The following is a 15,868-nucleotide window of genomic DNA, read 5'->3' as shown; positions in this document are numbered from 1 at the left end:
CTCTCCTTTTTGTTCTGTCTCTGTACAATTGCACAAACAGATGGGAGCAGACTTCCTAATATCAACAGGAAACCCTCTCGGTTTAATCGCTGCCGCTCGATCTCCACGGAGACCCTCATCGCCGACGAGGAATGTAAATGAGGCCTGTCGTTTACCTGCACAGATTGGAACATACAATACTGCTAATCCTTTTATAATTCCCGTACACAGGCTGGACTCTAATCCTGCATGTAAATGTGATGTTCACGCTTTGATTTATGTTGACTTTGTTTGGATGATGATTGAATAGGAAAGGGAAAAATTCCACTTCTTGCTCACTTCCTTCCTGCATTCCTGGACTGCTTTGTTGTGCAGTGACTTCATCGCATGACGACGTGTTTGCCATTCTCCTCTGTCCTTCACGTTTAATGCTCTCTGTAGTAAATGCTGCAAAATAGATCTCCATCGAAGGGCAACAGAATATGACTGAGTATTTTTGGCTCCGCTTTGGTTCGTCTTGACTGTCTTTGGGATGAGGACGTCAAAGGAAGACAAAATCCAAATAATCCACTAAGGAGGTACGATGTTAGTGCCCATTTGAGACGTCACTCCCTCGCAATGAGTGCCTGAAAACGTGGGACGACGTGTACAAAAAGACCACACAAGCACTTTTGCACTACAGTATATAATCACGGTAGGTTGGATGGGAAAATGACAGGTTTGCACACTATGGGGGGGGGGGGGGGGACACGTGAAGAGTGACTGATCATGTATGCCCTAGAATGTAAGAAAACACGCATACGCATGCATCTAATTTAGGGGTTAGAATCCTTCACCTTTGTCGAGCAGGTATAATCTCGGCGACGGTGTCATGTGGCAACTGTGTGGAAAGAATGGCAGATGCGTTTGATTACGCCTTTCACATCATCACGAGTAAATTACAGTTAGAGAGTGTTGACATGCTCTGATCACACAGTTAGCCAGAGGCTACATTATAGCACGCTGTCATGGGGACCTGGAGAAGTTGCAGTTGAAGCTAAATTCCCAAACATCTGCACATCTGCCTTGAGCAGCCGTGAGACAGTGAATAGTGTGGAAATGAATGAACACACCAGGATAACACACAGGATAAGCAAATGACTTTATGAGCCTTTTCAGCCACACAGGGAAATGTGTTACTAACACTAACACTTGGCCAAATGTGACTGATTAAAAAGTTGCAGAGTTTGTGCAGAGACACATTTTTGGGACTAAGACATCTCAGCTAACTAACACACTCAAAACAGTAGCAGGTGCTGCTTTCATGCCCGGTAAATGCTGATGAAGCGACGCAAGGGTTTTTAAAATCATTACGAAAATCCTGAACAGAAGACTGGAGAGAAACTGTTTATTGTTTATAGTCTTCCATGTTTTGCATGTCACTTTTTCTCAGCCAATATCTTCTAACATATATAACGTGTCAAGCGGAAAATTGCTGCATTTACTTTACAAGCACGTGTAAATGTTTTCTGTTTAATTTGCTGTGTTTACATAAAGTATTTGAAACTTGATTGACTTAAGTAAAGTGTCTCAGTTGTTGTGGTGCGGCAGATACACAGAAAAGAGTTAAACAACTCAGGAGATGTCCGTGAAATAAGGTTGCAATTTTCAAAATTGGAAACTTTCGACGGGAACTAAAGGTAATTTGTGGGAATTAACGGAAATAAGAAGGAATTTTTCAAAATTGAAGGTTGGGAACGTAACTTAGAAGTTTTCTGTTTAGATTTCATACGTTTTAGTAAACTGAATGAAAACTTAATGAAGATGCAGAACATGCCAGAGATGCAAAATGTTTAGATGTGTATATGACACAGTCTCTTCATCAGAATCATCCACAATTTCCAATAAAATCCCATTCATTCCCATTCAAAGTTTCCAATTTGGAATATTTCCAAAAATATGAAAGTTTCTGGAAATTTACCAAAAAGGTACCACCTTTTGTAATCCTACCTTTAAACAGACATTTATTGAAATTGCAGCTGAAAAAGAGAAAACAACTGACGGTCAAATGTAAAGTGGGCCTTTCTCTCACTGTGACCACACCAGCTAAATGATGAAGGCAGTAATTACAAAAATTATTCAGCATTTTATAACGTTAAGTGTTGTTCAATCCAGTGTCGGCCACATTATTTGAAAAAAAAAAACCTTTCCTCAGCCAAGAGCCTTGTCGACATCATTCGCGTGCCATTACTCAGGATCACCCAGTGCGTGGACCAGACTGTACCACGTCATGATGCCAGCATGCAGATGTCATAACTCCCCCGTCCTCCCCCACTATTGTCTCTGGGACCCCACGCGGCGTGTGTATCATGTATGACAGCGTGTTCTCCCAGAGCAGCAGAGAAGATGCATGTTTCGTCTGGAGCGTCCTGAGAATGTCAGCGGAGACAAGACTGTGCAGCGCGGCACGGCACGGCCCCACTCTCCTGGGACAGTTTTAATGTATCCACCTGCCAGATGGTTATATGCCAATACACTCAGCAGTCATTCAATCATTCACGCCAGATGGTATCACCTGCGATCAGGCTCACACACTGCCTTGCTCCACACAAAGTTTGAGCTCTCGTTTCTTTCTGTAGACACCCTGAATGCACCAGTTTAAAGTTGAAACACAGGTTTCAGGTTGAGCCGTGGCAACAGTAATAAGTGGAAGTCTGGAGCTCCTCAAAGCAGGCCCACTACACAGAGTCCTCTTTAATGCTGTGGGTGGTTTGTGAATTAAAACAACATGCTCTCTCTTGCAGGTTAATTGTGCCGATTTGAGTGAAATATTTCTTTCTTTCTCTCTTTCTTTCTTTTGGTGGCACACAAGAAGCTCACAACCCCTTTTTATTACAACTATATTTTCCAGCACATTAATTCTGTGGATTTTCCTTTCTAGAGTATGAAGTGAAAGTGGAGAGCGTGTACAGGTCCGTGTGAAAGGCATTTGCTAATGAGGGCTCGTAAATAACCTGGGTGGCATGGGCCAAAGTGATTTTGGCTGTGGATGCATTTACATAGCTCGGTGGATAGAATATTTTTTTTTTTCTCTCTCTCATAATATCATTCCGACACCGTGACTTCTACTACCACCCGTGTGTTTATGTTATTAGTTTTTAGAGGTTAAATTTCATCATGTCCTGTGGTAGGACAAGCTGTAACTTATAAGCCGAATGAAGAAGTGGTCCCAATGCACTGGGGTACTACCTGGGCCAGTGCTGTGTATTTACAGTATAAATGTGTGATTTATTTCAGGAGCGGGGGAAGAAAAATAACATGTATAACATGGTGGAAACATTAAAGCACAGCAGGAGCGCGCACGGACGACTTGGAGTTGTGTTTTTGCACGGTGTATCCAACAATTACAAATTTCCAAGGGACACCTCTGAAGGGCACAGCCGACTCGTGTTCTCCCTGGTATCTGTCATGTCGCGGCATACTCATCGACGATGAGAAGAAGCTGTGAAAACAAACAGCCGCTTACACCGCGTCACATCTGACAGCGATCGAGGAGCGGCCCCCGCGGAGTATCACCAAATCCATTTCTTTTCAGAAAAAAAAAAAATAAAGAGGAGGAAATTCATACACATGTGGAACCGAGGCAAATTCCAGCGACGCTAAGAGAAACCTCACAAACCCAATGTCAATACCATTACAGCCCGTCATTCTCAATACATTATGCAGCGGGAGTCATATTTTCTTTCCGCTGGTCCGCGGCCAAGCACATATTTGAGATGTACCAATGCACACCGCGGGTCATTTAGTATTCATGGTTGAGATGATTTCCTTTAGCACCCCTTGCTAAACACTTTACGCTCGGTGAGAACAGTCGCCTGCAAACAGTAGGGCCGCACCTGCGCGGGTCATGCTGTGCTTGGCATCACGGGGGCTTTGAAAGTGGCAATCACTGCAAAGTGAATCCCTCGAGAGGCAATGCATTTCACACATATGCAAGAGTTTTAGTGAGAAGTTGAAACACAACAGCTCATACAGTACTTGTTTTTCTGTCTCCGTTTGACATCCGGACTTTTTTCGCAACATCTGCACGTCACTGCAAGAGAAATTCACTTTGGTTTCAGAAATGCTGAAAGTGAGAGTGACAGCTATATGGCAGCGCTGAGTGCTCAATTCACTCCAACTAAAGGAAACAGACAAAAGAGCACTCGCATAAACAAAAAACACTCCCGCCCGAGACAACCGGATGCACTGGGGCCAGTTTTGGACAAAACAATTTGAAGTTGTGATTTAATGTAGCGTTGCATTTTATCTCATTATTTTAATGAGTTTCCTAGTCTCTCAAACTTATCTTAATTATATCTAAACGCCAACACAAGCCTGACAAGTCTAACATGACCTCACAATGATGGTTAAGAACTAAATAGTATAGGAAAAGATTTTACATTATTTGAGTTTCTTGTATGTTTATATTGTTTTCTGCTTTGTTACCGCAATTATTTTAATGATTTTCCTCTATTTCCACACAGGTGCTAAATCATGTGACCTCATCACTTGATGTGAATGTTGAATCAGGCAAACGCTACAAAGATGTTCATGAATTGATAAAACATATTTAAATGTTGTCTACATCGTAGTGCATTGGATCCAGAGGTGGAAAATAACGAATTACATTTACTCGCGTTACTGTGATTGAGATGGTTTGTTCTGTGTATTTGTACTTAGTCATTTTCAAATGTGTGTAATTTTAATTTTACTTAAGTATCATGCTCCAGAAACTTTGGCAGGGAATGATGAGGACAGGTGAATGATGAGGACAGGTGAATGATGAGGACAGGTGAATGATGAGGACAGGTGAATGGTGAGGACAGGTGAATGGTGAGGACAGGTGAATGATGAGGACAGGTGAATGATGAGGACAGGTGAATGATGTGGACAGGTGAATGATGAGGACAGGTGAATGGGGAGGACAGGTGAATGATGAGGACAGGTGAATGGTGAGGATAGGTGAATGATGTGGACAGGTGAATGATGAGGACAGGTGAATGGGGAGGACAGGTGAATGATGAGGACAGGTGAATGGTGAGGATAGGTGAATGATGTGGACAGGTGAATGATGAGGACACGTGAATGATGTGGACAGGTGAATGATGTGGACAGGTGAATGTGAGGACAGGTGAATGATGAGGACATGTGAATGATGTGGACAGGAAAATGGTGAGGACAAGTGAATGATGTGGACAGGTAAATGGTGAAGACAGGTGAATGGGGAGGACAGGTGAATGATAACAGGTGAATGATGACGACAGGTTAATTGGCACTAATTAAGGTCCCTGAGTGAGTGAGAAAGTTAAAGCCTTTGTGACCTTTGACCCATTTGACTGATACATTATGTGTTTACACTGTAATTTGTAAAGGTCTGTCTTTAATTAAAAACAATTCATGTGAGATTTGTCCTTTTATGACACAAGAAAGAAACCCAACCTTAAAGTAACTAAGTAAATTTTAAACAAGCTACTTTTTTACTTTTATTTTTTACTTAAGTCAGATTTTATGGAAAATAGTGGTACTTTTACTTAAGTAGAATATTTCAGTATCTTTCCACCTCTGATTGGATCCCCTTCTTTCAGACTGACATTAACAGAATGATTTCCTTTGAGGTTAAACAGGCCAGTCATTGTTTTAAGATATAAAACATGTTACAAATATAATACAAACAGTTTGACAGAATTCATGACACATCTCTGTATTTTACTATATTTTTTTATATAGCTGCAGTGCATTCCATGACACTGCATCTGCAGCTCTCCTTTTCAACACCGCCGTATAGTGAAAAAAAACGCCATTTTGTTCCCATGTTTTGTCTGTTATTGTGTGAGCTCATAAACACACACTAACACACACACTAGAACAGGTTCACTGCAAGCAGCAGATAGAGAGTGGGTGGAGACGTGACCTTCTAACTTCAGCTGTGCGCTGATTGATGAAAACCCGTGCAAATGACAAAACCATCCAGAGCCATCCCGCCTTATTTATCCTGTTACGTCTCAAGGTCGTGACTTAAGATGGAGCAACTTGAGCAAAAGCTTCAGAGATGCATCACGCCTCTTACTCGCAGATAAAACCACACACGCTGATCCGGCACACAACCTTGTGAAGGTGACACACACACACATGTAGATGTTGGATAATTCATACAGGCACACATACGGGGGCGCCTCATGCATGAAGACATACATTTTACACCTACATGTGTGGCATCCATGCTTTTAATGTAGTCAATCCCCATGGGGATGCGTTTTAAGAACCAGGGAAAAGTCAAAGCCGTAAATCCCAAAAATGAATCAGACACACCTGGCTGAGTCACGTGTCAGCCCCTGATGGGCTGTTTCGCGTCTGAGTGACAGAGAATTCAGGTCTCTGCGGGATCTGCCGCTGGACGCTCGGCAATAATTCTACCAGGTAGTCGCCTATTATCTATGCTCAGGCAGTGTTTCTCCCTACTGGTCGCCCACGCTGACCATGGCTGTGTGCCTGGCGCCCTCAGTGTCTGCCTCATATCTCGTCTGTTCAGCCGCCGCCATGATGCTACTTTCCCTCCCTCGCTGTCCGTCGAGGAGCAGTGGGTGGGGGGGGGGGGGATATGGCGGGGGAGAGACCGAGAGCCATTTGTCCCAGCAAAGCTATATCACACTTTAAGTGGCATTTTAGTATGATATCTGATCAGGCAAATATCATGATGAGCTTTTCCATCTCATCCATAATTCACCTCCAGCGGAGTCTGCTAAGAATAGCTGGCGTGTGGCAGAGAAGCGCGAGACACTGAGAGGAGGGAGATGACATGACATAACGTGGATGCTGTAGTGAAGGCATATCCTGGCGCTTTGTGTTTGCCTGCAGATTCCATTATTCTTATTCATCACACAAAGACAGGCAGTGGGTCACGTTTCCCTTTTCAAAGAGAAAACAGAGAACCGTGTGCTACGGTGAACTCGTCTCCACCCCCTTTCCGGTCTCATTGTGTCACCGTCTTGGCTTTATCAGTCAGGAAACAAACAATTAGACAGATATAGATGGGCCCAATTCTGCTTTTTGAATGATGACATTGTTTTATCCTTCCTCTCGCGCCACACGGCCAGGCAAAGTCGCTCTGCTCCACTCGGTCAAATGCATATCTCTCGCCCACATTCATCTGCAGGATGTGACTTCTGTGAACTCGGAGGGAATGTTTGTCCACCTAAAAGAGTCCACTTCATCAGCAGCCAAGTCTGCATACATGAGTGCACACGCAGGCTGTGATGGGCACAGACAGCTTTGTCCCCGCGGGGCCATTCTGCTTTTGTCCATTTAGACCCGACGTCTACCGCGGCGCGGCGATGTGGACATATCTTAGCGTGAATCTGTTTTCAGGACGAGATGTCAGGCTAAGCATGACACGTCGCTCCTCTTCAAGGCCGCAGCAAAACTCTGACAATGGCTCTCAGACTTGCCAGTGGAAGAGAAATGAAACTCCCAAATGTCTGTGGTCCTTTTGTCTTCCAGCCATGGGTGGTGCATGGTGAACTTTTTTCAACACACACACACACACACACACAAACACCATCCTTGCAGCCTGCAGTGGACTGACATTTGGCCTGGATAGAAAACACAAATCTCTTCCTCATGCTGCAGCGTTTCTGCCGAGGAGTCACTGCGACCACAGAGCCCTCTCATCACCTCGCAATGTCTGCATCAGCGCAGAAAGGCCAGCGACCGGCCACACTTGTCTCCCAGTGCAATTCTCACATTCCAGCAGCAGGGCAGAGAAAGTGTCAGATTGTTCGACATGCTAATGGGATGGAAAGAGGAACACAGTGTCTCTGAATGGGCCCCGGTCTCTCCTGGAAATAAATTATGTATATAAAAACCAAAAGAAAAACAGGGAAGATTTTTTTGTGGGGAAGTGAGTCAGAGAGGGCTGAGAGTCACCCAGTCACTGTTTAATTCATGCATACCAGGGACATAATGTGACAGTAATGCAATTTGTTCTGGGCCAAAAGCCCAGGCGCACTTGTCCAACAGTTGCACTTGATTTGTCTTTTTTTTTTTTTTTTACTCCCCCTCCTTACAGGCCGCCGTGCATTAAAGAGGCCCCTTTTATGCCCCTTGCCAGGTTGGAGGATGGTGCCCTTATTAGATGTGACTGCATGATAATGAAACAGCGTAATGCAATGTCAGAGCAGTTGACACGACACAAAAGGCTAAGACTGGTGAAATTCCTAATCAGCTCAAAATGTCACAGGACTCACCTTGGGTCTGAATCACCGCCTGCAGGCAGATTAGTTCTCCACATCGATGTCAACCTCAAGGATGTCTCTCCTCTTTGTTCTGTCTCCGAAAGTCACTCCAACTCTTGACTTACTCCCCTCTTTTCTCCTCTCCTCGCTCGCCATCACATCGGTATCCTACAAGTTGTAAAGACAGAGAATGAGACATTTATTAGCTGAAACAGTTGGCAAAGTGCCTTCATGCTCTTTTATTCATATATATATATACACACATACATATATATATATATATATATATATATATATATATATATATATAAATATATATATCCACAGTATATACTCTCAATGTTCATGTTAAGAAATAAAATTTAGCAGCACATATCGCATGTAGCCCTCCCTCTCGAGTGAACTGTGCGCTCACGCAGCTTCTCTTTCTTCTCAGGTTACTATAGTTTTCCATTCACACGGCGCCGTTTATAGTTAACACATTTACTGGAAGTTCCTAACACTTTTGGAACCTTTCGTTTCACAGAGACAGAGAAAAAGACAAAAAGTGAGTTTTACATTTCTTGTCATCGGCTGTTGACTCCGCCAGCGGAAACAAAGAGACAAATTACATAAACACATTAACGGCAGCAGATAACTTGGAGCACATCGGCTATCATCCCACCAAGAATCAGCCTCCGGGAGCAACGGACCACATTTTGGGGGATTGTGGTGTTGATAAAGGATTTCCAGGCCAAGACTCACTCTTCATTTTACTGTACACTGTTTACAGTGTGACGAGCCGAGCAATATGAAACGTGAGAACGGAGCCGGAGTTAAGAGACGACATCAACAACGGTGTTCAAGTTTAGACTCTGTGAACAGTTACTGACTTTATTTCAAATATTTGGTAATAATATAATCTGATGATAGCACGGTTGGAACGAGGGCCTTTCTGCATGGAGTTTGGATGTTCTGTCCGTGTGTGCGGGGGTTTTCTCCGGGCTCTCCGGCTTCCTCCCACAGTCTAAAGACGTGAAATATGGGGATTAGGTAAATTGGACACTCTAAATTGACCATAGGTGTGAGTGTGAGAGTGAACGGTTGTTTGTGTCTATGTGGCCCTGTGATGGACTGGCGAACAGTCAGGGGTGTGACCCCACCTATTGCCCTATGTGGAGGATAAAGCGGAAGAAGATGGATGGATGGGTAATCTTATTATTATAACAATTGACAAATGTACTGTTCTATTTTTTAGTTGGTAAGATGATTTTGAGAGCAAATGGTTTCTTTTTTCACACCAGTTTCATTTATATTTTGACTCATATCAACTAATACTGCATATGGACACAGAGATCATAAAAAGGTCAATACAATGGGTTTTAATCAATTTTGCTCCAGTTGTTGCACCCTTTGCATGGAATGTGTACCCGCAGATAATAAAATCTTCATCAAACATCATTGGCCACAGATTGTGCGTGCACGACATGTCTCACATGCTGAACTTCCATTTAGAGATGACATGCGGTTACACTGACGTACGTTTCACCTTTTGATTTAACTTATTGATCTTAAATAAATAGATTTTCAGACATGAACCTTGGAAAATAGTCTGCAAAAAATGGGTTGGGATCGTTTCTGAAGAGTTCCCTTTCACATAGAATAAAGGCAGCAGGAGATTGGAATTCTCATGCTGTTCACTCGCAAAAGGCACGAGAACGTCTGGACATCCAGGTGAGCGGTGGCGCCTGCTGCTGAGCGCGCAGGACACTCGCTGTCAGCGATCGGCTTTCCCCTGCTGCGTTCTCACATGTGTTAACTTGGACAATATCTGTGAATTTGACATGGAAAGTTTCTCCTGGTTGCATTGCCCTCCTGATAATCTCAGGAACATGCGTCTGAAACCAGCTGAAGAGAGTTTAAGAAAGCTGCAGTGTGGGACTCACACTGAACATGCATATGGTGGTAACCTCATTTCTAAACCACCATTATGTTACATTCACACATCACATTTTTATATCCAAGTACAGAAATGCTTGGACACATCCAGTTATCAGTTATCAGTTCATTATTTTGATGATGAAGTGAATGATATTTGTCTTGTACCTGTTTGTCCAGTAGAGGTGTGGTCGACTGGAGCAGCAAACACGTTGCAGCTGTGTGAGGAGTGGCTGAAAGGCCTCAAGCCCGACTTGGAATGAACCATTCTTCCTTATGTTTAGGGGGTTGTGTTTCCTTTGATTTCTGTATTTATTTATCGAAAGAGGTTATTACATATTTGCTTTGTTATTTTCTCTCATTAAGTTAATAGAAGTTAATATAATTTAGCATAATTCTGTGCTGTGATTTTTGTAGTGAGGTTTTGTAAATAAACCTGGGTCAAGACAACACCTCTGTCTCTGTCTAACATGCAGAAGTGGAAAAGAGTACAAAAAAATTTCACTCAAGTAAAAGTACCACTGTTTTGATAACATTTTACTTAAGTACATGTAAAAGTACTGGTCTAAAAATCAATTTAAAATAAAAAACTGTGTTCAAGGTTGAAGAAACAATTAATTTCTATTGAGTTATAAAAAAAAGGGGGGGGGGGGGGAGTTCTGTCTGCAATTTCAAGAGTGGATTCAATTTCTGTTTGTCAATTAACACATTTTCAAATTTTGCTTCCTCATATTTACTATTATTGAAAGTATATGCAAATTAAGTATAAACAGTCAACATGACCACTATGGTCTTCCTAGTAGGTACATTATTTCCAGTAGTTCGAGTGTTAAACTGTACTCGGAGTAAAAGTTACTTAGTTCATTTTTTTAACAATTTCTTTCTTGGGGGACACAAATCTCACGTTAATTGTTTTTAATTAAAGGCAAACCTTTACAAATTAAAGTGCTGACAAAATAAAATATGTAAACACATAATGTATCAGTCAAAATAGGTCAAAGGTCCGAAAGGTTTTAACTTCCTTACTCATTCAGGGACTTTAATTAGCACCAATTCACCTCGTCATTCACTGGCAGTTTCCAATGCATGCATTTATTATTTTAATTTTTTTAAATTCAAGCCAACATTTTTTACTCGATAATGGATGTGATTTTAAATGTAGCGGAGTGCAGTACTAAAAAGTAAAATTACACATTTTAAAAATGACTTTAAATAGTGGGTTACAAGTACACCAAAAAAACCTACTCAATCCAGTAACGCAATCACCTCTGCTAACATGTCGTTAGTCTTCATCAGAAAATGGGCTGTGCCAAGCAGTATTAGTCAGAGGGGTTCGGCTGCAGCTTGTAGTGCTCATGACACATTTTTCTTGAAAATCCAATCCCTGATCCTCCCCCTCAGAGTCACAGCATGTGTCTCATGAGTTCCCTGTTAGCTACAGGCTGCAGCTGTATACAATTGATATTAACAAACCTGACTAAAGGAGCGTTTGTGTGTATACAGCAGCAGCACAAGGGACAAGAAGCATACAATGAATTGCATCTGCAGTGCAGGGATGTTGCCAGGCAACACTTTATGTATTTATTTATTTTTAAACCCTAGAGTTTGTGATTTTCACCATTTTAATCAGTATTGTGTGAACTCATTTGACAGATATCTGTGTATATTCAAAAGTTACACACTACAGCTTCAATACTGAATAAGACTATCAGACGTATAAAAGAGAAAGAGTCAGACTGTCATTGTATTAAAACATGGCCCTGCTTCACTTTAAACACCTACGAGACAAAAAGGATTATACGGTGACGACGGGTTGATGTGTTTGGCTGACGCACTGTTATTCCAGATAACATGAACTGGGGTTGTTTGGGTGCAACTTGCCCAAATCCAGTGAATGACAGCGAGAGAGCTGCAAACAGTGCTCTGCACTCTGATAGCATCCAGGAAATCAATCCTCCGTGTTTGTGCCAGACTTTGACAAGGCTTTTAGTTTAAACACAACCCCACAAATTTAAGCAGTTAGTTAATGTACTCCTTGGCGTTGGAGGTGAGGCTTAGTTACAAACTTTCTCTGATAATGGCCATCGCAGCTTATGTTAAGGCGGATAACACTAAGGTTAATCCTATCGTTAGGATTGTGTTCTGGTTTTTTTGGGGGATTTTTGCAAAGTCTTTAGATTCAGAGCATCAGGTTAATTGAATCCTTAAGCCCGGTGTATTCCAGCATTTGGCATTTTGCATTAAATTGGCTCGTTAAGTCGTTGTTATGGTCGCTCATGATCAGGGTGGCTGTTTGCAAATGGTCAACGGTTACACAGACCTTTGATGAACGTGGATGATAAAGGGTTATTTAAAGCAGTGCATGTCGAATATATGCAACATATCTTTTTCTCCCTGGTACAGCCTGCGTTTAGAATAGAGCTGATGAGAAGAGACCAAAGAAACAGGATTTCAGTAATGCAGTAAGAAGTTTTTCCCTCTGTTCTCCAGTTGAAAAGCTCCCAGAGGAACCAGAGCGGTAAAAGATTTCAGCAAATTGCAATAGTTCAACATCCTTTCTACTGTACTACAAATATGGGTCTTTTTTGCCATGCAGAGTTTGCCAAAGGAATAAAATCAGTCCACAGATACCTTCCCACCCCCAACGAGAAACCATGTGGAGAAAAACACTTTTCATACGAGTAAATAACATCAAATGTAACATGTACCAACACTAATAACGCTTTACAATGAAGCCTGAAGTCTATTTTCAGCCGCGTAACAGATCACGTTATCACAGTGAATGAGCACAGTCTGTTTATTTTATTTCACCCTAAGACACAATTCGCGTCCGCAGCCTCCACACAGCGCTACATCACACCTCATTAGCCACCAAATCTGGATGTGGCGTTTTTGTCTGCTCACGCTGGTGCAGAACAAAAACCATCTCACTTCAGACTGCAGTTCCAGGGTAGTGCTCAGGAAAACAGATTTTCAGAGAGGAGGAAAACAACACTGGAAGGTTATTTTAGTAACATCCCATTAACACACAAGGAGCACACACAACCCTGGCAATGCCATGAAAGATAGTGCAGTATATGACAAGTCTGAATTGAATGCCACGACTTGAATGGAAGGGCCACAGCAGCTTAAGGTCAAATAAGCGTAAGAGAAAAAAAATTACATGTTTTTCTTTCTTTGTCGGTCGCCTGAGTAACATCACGGTGTGGTGAATGTCTAATGCGTCATCTGTGATGTGCAAAGAAACATACAATCTGTTTCATGGAAGTGCTTGACCACTGGACTCTCCTTGTCTCTGGATTTGGCCACGTTTTTTCTTCTATTACTTCGGGGTCAAAGCCAAATCCCGAGGGGACCACGTGCAGAGCACCCAGGCCAGCGTGAAACCAACTGAGCTTATACATGCGGTAGTAATACATACGATTTAGATGAATGCACGTTCCCTGATTTTTAGTTCGGCATTGCTCGGTTTGATTCGTGCGTCGCACGTCGCGCTCGTGACTCTTCCAGTGACGCCGCTCTCTGACCAATCAGTGGCCAATAGTCTGAAGACGTCACATTTTAGTTATCGGCTCAGCTCGCTTGGCGCCTCACCATAAAAAAGCACAAGGTACCTAATGGAATGGTTAAAAAAAACGAGTAGAGTCGAGTTGAGCCAAGTAGTGCTAGAACTGTAAAAATGGAAAAGCGCCTTTAAAGAGATTCTTGTCAGAATAGTGTATACAAGATCTGTCTTCCCCTTACAATGTGGAACACACATAAAACATAATATTGTGTGTCCATCTCCATGAAAATGTGTTTTAAAAGCAACATGGGCACATGGATTAGTGAACCAGCACACCAGTCACGGACTCTCCTGGGCCAGAGTCCCCGTTTGTAGTGATGTTTAACATTTCTTGCTGGAAAGTCAATCAAATGCCAAACTAAAGCGACACAAAACAACTGCAAGGAGATGAGGAATGACTACAAAGAGACACAAACTGACTACAAAGTGATGCAAAGCCGCTACGGACGGTTTCCAAGCACTACAAAGGGATGGAAAATGACGACAAAGGGATGCAAAATTACCACAGACACAAGTGAAACAGCCAGGTTGTAAAGCAGGCCGAGGGATTCTTGAGCTAAGAAGCAACTAATGAGAACATTTCCTCGAAGAGTGACTGCAGGGGAAATGGTAGAATCCCTCATGCACATGATGGTTATTAATTAAGGCTTCAGTGGCAAAAATAAGCTAAAAATCCAACTGACGTGACTTCAGTGAAAGGAGTATACGGTCTTCTCCCTTCGGATCATTCATAGCTTTAACTCCTCAGCGTCTCCATATCCTGTGACGGATCAATCTGTAGTATATGCGCCACCTCCTTTAAATGTCCTATCAACTTTGACGCCATCACATTAAAATCCCGAATAAGCAGCAGCACCGTCACACAAGGCCCGTGTCAGAGGAACGCTCTAAAAACAGTGATCTCAGCGCGCATAATGTGAGCACAGGCTGTTCTCTCCTCAGAAACCCCGGCGTTTGTAGGAGACGTTGGCAGAGAAAAGAACTGATTCATCATGAAGAGAAGAAAAAAAATCTAACAGTGTGACATGCTTCCTGTGGTACTGAAAAAGCACTGTTTTCTTTTTTTGTCACAAAAGCGCGGCTCAGCCTGAGCTGCCTGAACAGCAGAGATGGAACCGTAACTCTTCACTGGGGAGCCGTGCAGTCAGTTGCAGACTTCATTCCACAAAGCAGTGGCCTTGCAGCAGTTTGCTCCCTGATTGATACCGCTGTTGGACCAGTCTGGTTAGCCAGTGGAAACCGCCATAAATTCCAGGCCCACTTTATCGTTAAGCTTAGTAGCCCGGGAAATAAAATTAGCTGTGTCCAATTTTGGAGAGGGCTGCGTAACGCTATAAATAACAATTTACAGTAGGGCGATAAAAGAGCAAAAATGGAATAAAAAGAGAAATATTACTCGGCCCGCTTTTATTTATGTGCATTCTTTATGTATTTATTGAGCAGCTTTTACTTGTACAATCGACCATTGTGATATAATTAATAATTAAACCGTTATTGCCTGTGCATTATTCAGGCAATTTGCTTTTGTTGTCAGCACATAAAGCCGGCATGTAAGCATCGTCTCAACTCTGTTACACATGCCAACAGGCCCATCACGGAGAAGTGACTGATGACCAGGCCTTTTTTGCAGTGTTTCTCCTGCCTGTACACACACGATATCCATATATATATAGATATATATATATATATATATATATATCTATATATATATATGTGTGTGTATATATCTATATATATATATACATATAGAATATATATATCTATATATATATATATAGAGAGAGAGAGAGAGAGAGCACAGGCCCTGTGGTTTGTTGAGGGCGAGGTCAGCTGTAGTTGTGGCTGCAGTGAGGGAAAAACAGCGACTATTCTTAATGTCAAATGAACATGTAACCATACTTTATCATCTCTGACTGCTCCTTATTGCTAAATCTTGAGCCGGCCGCCTGTGCTCCCTCCGTTCTCCTCTCAGCTTGAACCTGAGATCCTGCTGAAGCTCAATAAACGGCGAGCCCTGCGTCTCCCTGTTTAAGAATGTCTTCTCAAAGCCCTCTGTGCCTATCACAGTTTGTGTGTGTGAGCCCAAATCTCTTGGTGTCCTCCCTCCACAGACACGGTCCGCTCACTCACCAGCATGTGTTTCTGATCACAGTCC

At 42.5% G+C, this 15,868-nt stretch overlaps 1 protein-coding gene across 1 annotated transcript in view; it reads right to left on the bottom strand.

The window, feature by feature from the left end:
* flrt2 (fibronectin leucine rich transmembrane protein 2) overlaps positions 1 to 15,868 on the bottom strand; it is a 115,934-nt gene that overhangs the window by 96,911 nt on the left and 3,155 nt on the right. The window contains exon 4 of the mRNA XM_058613353.1: positions 8,244 to 8,399. The gene's annotated coding sequence lies outside the window, so the exon portion shown is untranslated. The remainder of the gene's footprint in view (positions 1 to 8,243; positions 8,400 to 15,868) is intronic.

Source organism: Solea solea, chromosome 17 (genome assembly GCF_958295425.1).
Source record: "Solea solea chromosome 17, fSolSol10.1, whole genome shotgun sequence".
NCBI classification, from domain to species: Eukaryota; Metazoa; Chordata; class Actinopteri; order Pleuronectiformes; family Soleidae; genus Solea; species Solea solea.
The sequence above is the reverse complement of the archived record's forward strand: the minus strand, read 5'-3'. Positions and strand labels throughout refer to the sequence as shown.